This window comes from Triticum aestivum, chromosome 6D (genome assembly GCF_018294505.1).
Source record: "Triticum aestivum cultivar Chinese Spring chromosome 6D, IWGSC CS RefSeq v2.1, whole genome shotgun sequence".
NCBI lineage: Eukaryota > Viridiplantae > Streptophyta > Magnoliopsida > Poales > Poaceae > Triticum > Triticum aestivum.
Window position 1 is genome coordinate 53,052,761 of NC_057811.1, and position 10,193 is coordinate 53,062,953.

Here is a 10,193-nt window from a genome sequence, read left to right on the forward strand (position 1 = left end):
TTCTTCCTTTTCTTTTTCCTTTTCTTATTTTCTTTTTTCCTTTTCTTATTTTGTTTTTCCTTTTCTTATTTTCTTTTTCCTTTTCTTCTTCCTTTTCTTTTTCCTTTTCTTATTTTGTTTTTCCTTTTCTTCTTCCTTTTCTTTTTCCTTTTCTTCTTCCTTTTCTTCTTCCCATGGCGGCGGCGGCAGGGGCAGGGGCAGGGGCAGCGGTGGCGGCGGCGGCAGCGCGCAGGGGCAGGGGCAGCGGTGGCGGCGGCGCGCAGGGCAGGGCAGGGGCGGCGGCGGCAGTGCAGGGCAAGGGCGGCGGCGGCGGCGGCGGCGCGCAGGGGCAGGGGCAGCGGTGGTGGCGGCGCGCAGGGCAGGGCAGGGGCGGCGGCGGCAGTGCAGGGCGTCGGAGCTCACTGGGGGCAGGGCGTCGGCGTCGGGGCAGGGCGTCGGCGTCGATCGGCGTCGGGGCAGGGCGTCGGCGTCGGGGCAGGGCGTCGGCGTCGAGAGGAGAATGGGAGGTGGGGGAAAATTTACCAAGTGCTGTATATATAGACAGAGCATTAGTCCCGGTTGGGGACACCAACCGCGACTAAAGGTACCCTTTAGTCCCGGTTGGGGACACCAACCGCGACTAAAGGTACCCCTTTAGTCGCGGTTGGTGTCCCCAACCGCGACTAAAGGTTCATTCGCGCCGCTTTCGTTCCCGCGCGGAAAGAGCCTTTAGTCGCGGTTCGTGTCACGAACCGCGACTAAAGGTCCTTTTTCATTTTAAAATACAAATAATATATCAAAAAATTCAGAAAAATAAAACTAATTCATTTTAAAATCTTAAAAATACAAATAATATATCAAAAAATTCAGAAAAATAAAACTAATTCATTTTAAAATCTTAAAAATAGAAATAATATATCAAAAAATTCAATAAAATAAAACTAATTCATTTTAAAATCTTAAAATACAAATAATATATCAAAAAATTCAAAAAAATAAAACTAATTCATTTGAAAATCTTAAAAATACAAATAATATATCAAAAAATTCAGAAAAATAAAACTAAGTCATTTTAAAATCTTAAAAATACAAATAATATATCAAAAAATTCAAAAAAAATAAAACTAATTCATTTTAAAATCTTAAAAATACAAATAATATATAAAAAATCCAGAAAAATAAAACTAATTCATTTTAAAAATTCAGACCGATTGTTTTGTTCTACATCCTTGATCCCTTGAAGGTTTGACAAAAGGTTTGATACATCATTCAGTTCATCGACCAAATACAAATCATCCGGATTCGCCATCGTACGTTTTAATTCACATGATCCATTCAACAAAGTTTGGTACAATAAATTATTACACATCAATTCTTCCTTTGTGTCCCTGCTTGCTTACGATTGTGCCGTATCCATGGAGCATCCTCATCATTTAACTTAATGCTTGGGTCAGTGTTCACTTTGAAGGGCGGAATTTCGCCAAACATATTATAATCTTCTGACATGTCTGTCTTGTCCTCCACTCCCACGATGTTTCTTTTCCCTGAAAGAACAATGTGGCGCTTTGGATCATCGCATGATGTACTAATCGTTTTCTTATCTTTCCGTTTCCTCGGTTTGCTACTCATGTCCTTCAAATAAAAAACCTGAGCGACATCTTTGGCAAGGACGAATGGTTCGTCAAGGTAACCAAGATTGTTGAAATCCACCATTGTCATTCTGTATTGCTCGTCCACCTTTACCCCACCTCCTGTTAGCTTGAACCATTTGCACCGGAACAAAGGGACCTTAAAGGAGGGTCCATAGTCAAGTTCCCATATCTCCTCTATGTAACCATAATATGTGACCTTTTGCCCATTCTCGGTTGCTGCATCAAAGCGGACACCACTGTTTTGGTTGGTGCTCTTTTTATCTTGGGCGATGGTGTAAAATGTATTCCCATTTATCTCGTACCCTTGGAAAGTCGTTATAGTCGAAGATGGTGTCTTGGCCAACATGTACAGCTGATGTCCAACATCATTGTCATTCATTAAATGTTTTCGCAACCAACTGCCGAAAGTCTCCATGTGGGCCTTTCTAATCTAGGATTCAGGCTTCCCCGGGTTGTCCGAGCGTAAAATATTCTTGTGTTGCTCGAAGTACGGAGCCACCAAGCTGGAATTTTGCAGAACTGTGTGGTGTGCTTCAGTCATAGATTGACCGTCCATACATATCGTTGATTTCCTTCCGATCGTGCCTTTTCCACGTAGTCTCCCCTCGTGCCGCGATTGAGGAATACCAATCGGCTTAAGGTCAGGAACATAGTCAATACAGAACTCAATTACCTCCTCATTTCCATAGCCCTTGACGATGCTTCCTTCTGGCCTAGCACGGTTACGAACATATTTCTTTAATACTCCCATGAACCTCTCAAAGGGGAACATATTGTGTAGAAATACAGGACCGAGAATGGAAATCTCTTCGACTAGGTGGAGCAGGAGGTGCGTCATAATATCGAAGAAGGATGGTGGGAACACCAACTCGAAACTGACAAGGCATTGGACCACATCGTTCTGTAATCGTGGTAGATCTTCTGGATTGATTACCTTCTGAGAGATTGCATTGAGGAATGCACATAGCTTCACAATGGCTACTCGAACATTTTCCGGTAGGAGCCCCCTCAAAGCAATCGGAAGCAATTGCGTCATAATCACGTGGCAATCGTGAGACTTCAGGTTTAGGAACTTTTTGTCCGCCATGTTTATTATTCCCTTTATATTCGACGAGAAGCCAGACGGGACCTTCATACTGCTCAGGCATTCAAAAAAATGACCTTCTCTTCTTTGGTAAGAGCGTAGCTGGCACGACCTTGAAACCATTCCGGATGCCGGTCATCTGGGTCTTTCAAAAGTTGCTGGTCCTGCCGTGCTTCCTTTGTATCATTTGTCTTCCCATACACGCCCAAGAAGCTTAGCAGGTTCACGCAAATATTCTTCGTAACATGCATCACGTCGATTGCAGAGCGGACATCTAGGACTTTCCAATATTCTAGCTCCCAAAATATAGATTTCTTCTTCCACATGGGTGCGTGCCCGTCAACTCCCCGCGGAACTGATTGTCCGCCAGGACCCTTTCCAAAGATGACTTTCAAATCCTTGACCATATCAAATATCTCAGCACCAGTACGTTCCGCAGGCTTCGGCCGGTGATCTGCCTTGCCGTTGAAATGCTTGCCTTTCTTTCTTACGTTATGATTTCGGGGAAGAAATCGACGATGACCCAGGTACACGTTCTTCTTACAATTACCCAAACGTACACTTTCAGTCTCATGTAAGCAGTGCGTGCATGCATTGTATCCCTTATTTGTCTGTCCCGAAAGGTTACTGAGAGCAGGCCAATCGTTGATGGTTACAAAAAGCAACGCTCGTAGGTCAAATTCCTCTTCTTTGTGCTCATCCCAGACACGTACACCAGGTCTGCCCCACAACTGTAAAAGTTCATCAACTAATGGCCTTAGGTACACATCGATGTCGTTCCCGGGTTGCTTTGGACCTTGGATGAGCACTGGCATCATAATGAACTTCCGCTTCATGCACAACCAAGGAGGAAGGTTGTAGATGCATAGAGTCACGGGCCATGTGCTATGGCTGGAGCTCTGCTCGCCAAAAGGATTCATGCCATCAGTACTTAGACCAAATCTTATGTTCCTTGCGTCAGCTGCAAAATCTTTGAACACTCTGTCGATCTTTCTCCATTGCGGTCCATCAGCGGTGTGTCTCAACTCCCCGTCGGACTTACGGTCCTCTTTGTGCCATCGCAACGACTTGGCATGCTTTTTGTTCCTGAACAGACGTTTCAACCGTGGTATTATAGGAGCATACCACATCACCTTGGCGGGAACCCTCTTCCTGGGTTTCTCGCCCTCAACATCGTCACCAGGGTCATCGCCTCTGATCTTATAACGCAATGCAGTGCATACAGGGCATTCATTCAAATTCTCGTATTCACCGCGGTAGAGGATGCAGTCGTTAATGCATGCATGTATCTTCAGAACCTCTAAACCTAGAGGGCAGACAACCTTCTTTGCTTCATACGTACTGGCGGGCAACTCGTTATTCTTCGGAAACATATTCTTCAACATTTTCAGCAAATTTTCAAATGATGAGTCAGCTACACCTTCCTGTGCCTTCCATTTTAGCAAATCCAGTGTGCAGCCCAGCTTTTTCAGACTATTATCGCATTCTGGATACAACGACTTTTTGTGATCCTCTAACATGCGATCCAAATTCTCCCTCTCCTTGTCAGTTTCGCAGCGTCTCCGTGCATCAGCAATGGTCCGATCAAGATCATCAGCGGGCTCATCATGTGCCTCTTCTTCACCTTCACCTAACCCTTCCCCACCTTCAGCATCATCCTCCATGAAAGTATCAACGAAATGATCATGATAGTTGTCATCGATATCATCCCCTTCTTCATCTTCTTCCATTCTAACCCCTCTTTCTCCATGCTTGGTCCAACAATTATAGCTTCGCATGAAACCGTGCCGAAGCAGGTGCATGTGAACGTCTCTTGAGGAGGAGTAACCCTTCTGATTCTTACAGACAACACATGGACAGATAATAAAACCTTGCTGCTTGTTCGCATTTGCCACTGCGAGGAAATCTTTCAAACCCGTAGTGAACTCGCCGGAGAGTCGGGGACCGTACATCCATTGTCGATTCATCCGCATTATTATTATCTAAAGTATATAATTAACCATCATGCATTTGTTAAACTAACTAGCTAGAAATAATACAAATTAAACAATGAACTACACACATGCATATTTTATCAATGACACATGAAAGGTTCAAGTTGCTAACCGCGATCGCGGAGGAAAAATAAATGAGAAAGCTCAAGTGTGGCTCGGACACTTCATATCATGTTTGTTTCATGCTCTCAGGCATTTCATCGAACACCTTGTGTGCATAGGAGGAACCAAAAGCAAACCCACCACCCCCTTCTGAATTGTGGCTAAGTGAAGTGAGCTGAGTCCTATATATAGGGATGGGCCTTTAGTCCCGGTTGGCCTGGCCAACCACGACTAAAGGCCTTTGGGCCAGCCTGAGGACCTTTAGTCCCGGTTGGCCAGGCCAACCGGGACTAAAGCCCCTCCCGTCCGCCAGCTGTCGACCGAGCGCGCTGGGCCCAGATAGTTGGTCGCGGGTCTCCTCCCGAACCGCGACTAAAGACCCCTTTTGTCGCGGTTCGATTATTTTAGAGACTAATGGGGGCGTATGGAAGCCTCTTTTTCTACTAGTGATTATTTACAATACTCTATGGAAGCCAACTACAAAGCGAGACACTCAGCTCATTCTAAGTAGGTAATCAGTGTCATGTGTTCACGGGCCGTGTTGGCCACTCCACTATGTTCCTCATGTGGTGTCAGGACTCAGGAGGAGTGCCGTTCAGAGTACATTAAAAAAATGCACTTCTTTCAGAGTACATTCATCTTCTTCGGATGTACTATTTGGTGTCAGATTTATACGTGCCGCTCTCCAAATTCACATGCCCCATGCCTATGTTAAGTTGTTAATTAACCCAACTGTTGTTTTATTTTAATTCTCATCAGTTTAGCCTTGGTCTGTTTCTCTTTCTTGGGAGTCAAGTCAGCTCATGCTGATCATGGCATCATGGCCTGATTAGGTGCACGTGTAGGAGTCTGTATATAGGTCTTGACGTGATCGGTCTTTGCCAGATGATCAGATTAGAAAAGTTATGCTAGATTAGGAAGTAGTCCGGCCGTGTTGGTTTTGTAATCGAGTCCTAGTCTATTTTGGTAAGTGTCCGGCTACGATTGCTACCCAGGGCTCCGAGCGCAGGGCCGGCCCTGGGCCAGGGCAGCAGGGGCGACGGCCCGGGGCCCAGCCAAACTAGGGGCCCCGACACCAGCACATATAAAAGGATACAACCATATAACGTAGGCCCAATATTGATGCGAAACAAAAAGGCCGACGAGGCCCGTATATGATATGTCTAGGAGAAGCCCAAAAGCCTAATACGCAACTCACGTGATTGCGCGGCGCCGGATCCTAAAAAAAGACTTGATTGCGCGGCGCCGTGGCGGTTTGTTTGGTCGGCTCTTCAATTTCTTCGATCCAATCTAGCGACCTACTATATACGTACGCATGTGTGATCAAAACCGCAAGGCCCCATGGTGATTACTTTGTCTTTGCTTTTGCTGGAGAATGGAGCAGATCAGCACCGAGTTACTCCATCGCACTGGCTGCCGGCTTCTAGCACAGTAGGGCAAGGAAGGCAGACCAACCGAGGTATTTTTTGTGTGAATTATTTTAGTCCTCAAACTCAAACTGGAGTATTTTTTATTCCTGTAAAAACAACATTTGTTGGCCTTTATATATATATAGCTGGAGATTGTTGCTGCTAATTTAATCCAGTCTCCAGCAACGCCCTCGATCCTTTTTTTGGCAAACATGTTGCCTGAAATATACTTGTCTAGTTGTGAGAAGAAACACAGTAAAGGAGCAGATAAATTAACTATCATTAATCTTGACACTATCATTGATGATTTTTGAATAAAAAAATGCAGGGAGTCATTTCTCATGATTATTAAAGGCATTTGTTTTTTATTGTGCTATGTAACTTATTGATATATATTTGATCTAGAACATAAAAGTACAACATTGTTACCAAATATTATCCACCTGAATTTTTTATCATTGCTTATTATGGCTTTAAAATATTTTTTTATATCAATGTATGGAATCTAAAACGAAAACACTTCGACCACTGGGCCCATTTATTGAGTTCGCCCTAGGGCCTCCGAAACTTCAGGGCCGGCCCTGTCCGAGCGTCTATATATACATGCACTGTATGGCGTGAGATTGCACCGTGAATTTGCTTGACAGAAATAAATTGAGGGCCAAGTGCCCTAGGCAAAAATTTGCCTTGCGCGTGTGCTAGTGGTCAACAAATCCTCCCTCGTTCGATCAGTAAGTACATGTAGATTTCGCTCATCGTTCTTTCCACACGATGTCAACCAATGTTGCACCACATCTCATATATCCTATTAATGTTTCTCGCAGCTCTACTATTCGAGCTATGTCGGGCATGGCTTTCGATGGCGCATCTCTCATCGCCGACGGCAAATTGTGCGCCGCCACTGAATCGGTCGTCGACGCCGGCACGGACAGCGGGTACCACTTGCTCGTTGTCCAAGGCTACTCGCGCACCAAGGAGAAAACTCCCAAGGACGAGTGGATCGAGTCTCATCCTTTTATTGTTGGAGGCCGTCGCTGGACCATTCACTACCACCCAAATGGTTTTGAAGATGAAGAATATATATCGCTTGTCCTTACCCTTGACGACGATATCGAGCCAAGCGTTAACGTTCAGTATGTTTTCAGTTTCATTGACCAGCCCAAGTTGCGGGTGCCAAAGCACATCCGCCAAAGCCAACCAGTTTATTTGGATGAACGTCTTGATGGCCAGTATGAATTCATGAAAATGGAAGATTTTGAAAGATCAAGACATCTCAAGGACGACAGCTTCATCCTCCGGTGTGACCTTGTTGTGTGCAAGCCGGGCGCGAACACCAAGGGGCAGAGCGCCTGCTCCGACGCCCGTCCGTTCACAAAATTGCCAACGCCTGACTTGCAAAGCCACCTTGCCAATCTCCTCCTGAGCTAGGAGTGTGCTGACATTACGTTTGAGGTTGGCGGCGAGGAATTTGCTGCGCATCGGTGCCTGCTTGTGGCCCGATCGACCGTATTCAGGGCACAACTCTCTAGTGCCATGAATGAATCGAGTGTTGTCAAGATAAGTGGCATCAAAGCAGACGTCTTTAGGGGCTTACTTACCTTCATCTACACCGATGCAGTACCTGACTTCATGGAAGCAGATGATGATGACGTTGAAACATATGCAACCCGACTGCTGGAGTTCCTTGAGACTAGCCACAGTGGGAGTAACTTCAGCAGTAACATCGAGTCCAACTCAGCAAATTTGCTTACGTGGCAATGAGTTAATGAGGAGAGAGGTAGTTGTAGTAACTTAGCTAGTTACTGTAACATCACATGTCCCAATGCGATATGAGTCTATAACCTAATAAATGAAGCTTTGCATGTTACTACCTCTATGTTACTACCCATTGTGGAGGTAGTAACATAGAGTAGTAACATATGCATGTTATTACTCTATGTTACTACCCATTGTGGCTAGTCTGAAGCTACGGAAAGATATGATCTCGAAAAGCTCAAATCGGTCTGTGAAGAGAAGTTGGCCGATTTCTTATGTGCAGACATGGAGTCAGACATCATTGTCAATGAGCTTCTATCCAAGTTTGCGTTGCTGAATCTCTGAAGTTCCAATAAACCTATAGTTCATAGTTCGTCCGTAGTATCCAAGCCTAGATTAAAAGAGGGCCACAGTATTGTGTTGATCATCCAATAGCTACTACCACCACTACTGTTCTGAATTTGTATTGAATATTGAAATGCAGCAACCTAATATATTTTCTACTCCCTCTATTTCTATTTACTCCGCATATTAGCTTTGAGCTAAGTGAACTTTATAAAATTGGACCAAGTTAATTGTAAACAATCTAAACTTTTACAATAAAAAATATATATGGTATGAAAATATATTGAATGATGATTCTAAATGGTATTGACTTGATATTGTGGATGTAAATTTTCTTTTCTGTAAACTTGATCAAAATTTAGAAAGTTTGACCAATGCGAATTAAATAAAAACAGAGGGATTACGTGCTTATCCTACTTTCATTTGATCATGCATGCAAAAATTACCCACAAAAAAATGGAGCCGAAAAAGTTTGCCTTGGGTGCATCCATGGATAACCTGCTTGCGTTTGGTACATATGCTCCTTCCTTTGACCGATTGAGGCATGATGTTACGAATATCCCAAGAAAAATCTCCTATATACTACCAAAGCAGTGATACCAAATAATCACAACAAGATTTTTTTTTCAAGAACATGCAAGAGCATTGCATATCTTCTCTATTAAGATAGAGGGGGAACATAGATGGTTAACATGTTACAGGTGCTAGCAGTGGGGACGATTGTCTCCGACGTTGAAACGTTTTCAAAAAAAACTAACTGGTCCCTTAGCTTGTTTTTTTGCAAAATTCACTGTGTGTGGCGTAAATTCATTTGCAGAAAACACTGATCAGCCGATTTGGTCCATTTGAGCACCTTCTTAAAAGGTGGGGACTGATTGTAAGGAGCTGACTTGGCAAAAACTCGCCACACACTACAGGAATCAGTAAGTTTGCCGTCAGGCAAGGACAAACGGCAAAGGCAGGAATACAGACGGCAAAGATTTTGCCGTCAGCTGCTGACGGCAAACGTAGTCGGCAAACCCAAAGTCGGCAAATAGTACTTTGCCGTCTGCTTTTTATCGGGCAGACGGCAAAGAGATTTTGCCGTTAGTAAAACAAATAACAGACGGCAAAGAACAGCGTCTCTGCTGTCAGCCAAACTCCATGTTTGCCATCATCCGGAATCATCACAGACGGCAAATTGCTTTTTCATGATTAAAAAAACTAAAGCACCAGCGCTAGCAAACCCATCACAGCCGTAGTTTTGCACAACTGACCCACTTTTCAAACATAAATTCGTGGCACAATGTAGAAAAATTAGAAACAAAATGTGGAGCCCGTGAAACATCAATGCAACTACACGAATAGGCAGTGAGCATCAAATTTTTGCAGTTACACACACCTAGCAATTAATAACAATTACTAACAGCCACAAATTAAGTGCGGTGGTCGGGGCAATTGCATTCTTGGAGGGAGATGGAAAAGGTTGCGGCGCCGAGGGACGGGGACGGCGGCGTGCAGCTGCTCGGGGCGACGATGGCCGGGGCAAAGGGGGGAAGGGGTCGAGGCCGGCGGCGCCGGGGAGCAGGGCCCGCCGCGTGAGGCTGCACAGCGCGAAGGGGGAGGGCCGGGGCCGGCTGTGCCATGGCCGGCCGCGTGCTGCTGCTCGGGCTTTGGGGAAGGGCCGGGGCCAGCAGCGCCATGGCGGGCCACCTGCGGATGCTCGGGACGGCGAGGGAGGGCCGGGGCCGGCGGTTCCATGGCGGGCCTCCTGCCACTGCTCGGGGCGGCGAGGGGAGGGCCGGGGCCGGCGGCGCCATGGCGGGCCTCCTGTGGCTGCTCGGGGCGGCAAGGGAGGGCCGGGGCCGGCCGCCTCCGGCTGTTCGATGCGGCG

At 45.6% G+C, this 10,193-nt stretch overlaps 1 pseudogene; it reads left to right on the plus strand.

The window, feature by feature from the left end:
* Positions 1–6,991: 6,991 nt before the first annotated feature.
* Positions 6,992–7,981, plus strand: LOC123142874 (BTB/POZ and MATH domain-containing protein 2-like; annotated as a pseudogene).
* The last annotated feature ends 2,212 nt before the right edge of the window (positions 7,982–10,193 follow it).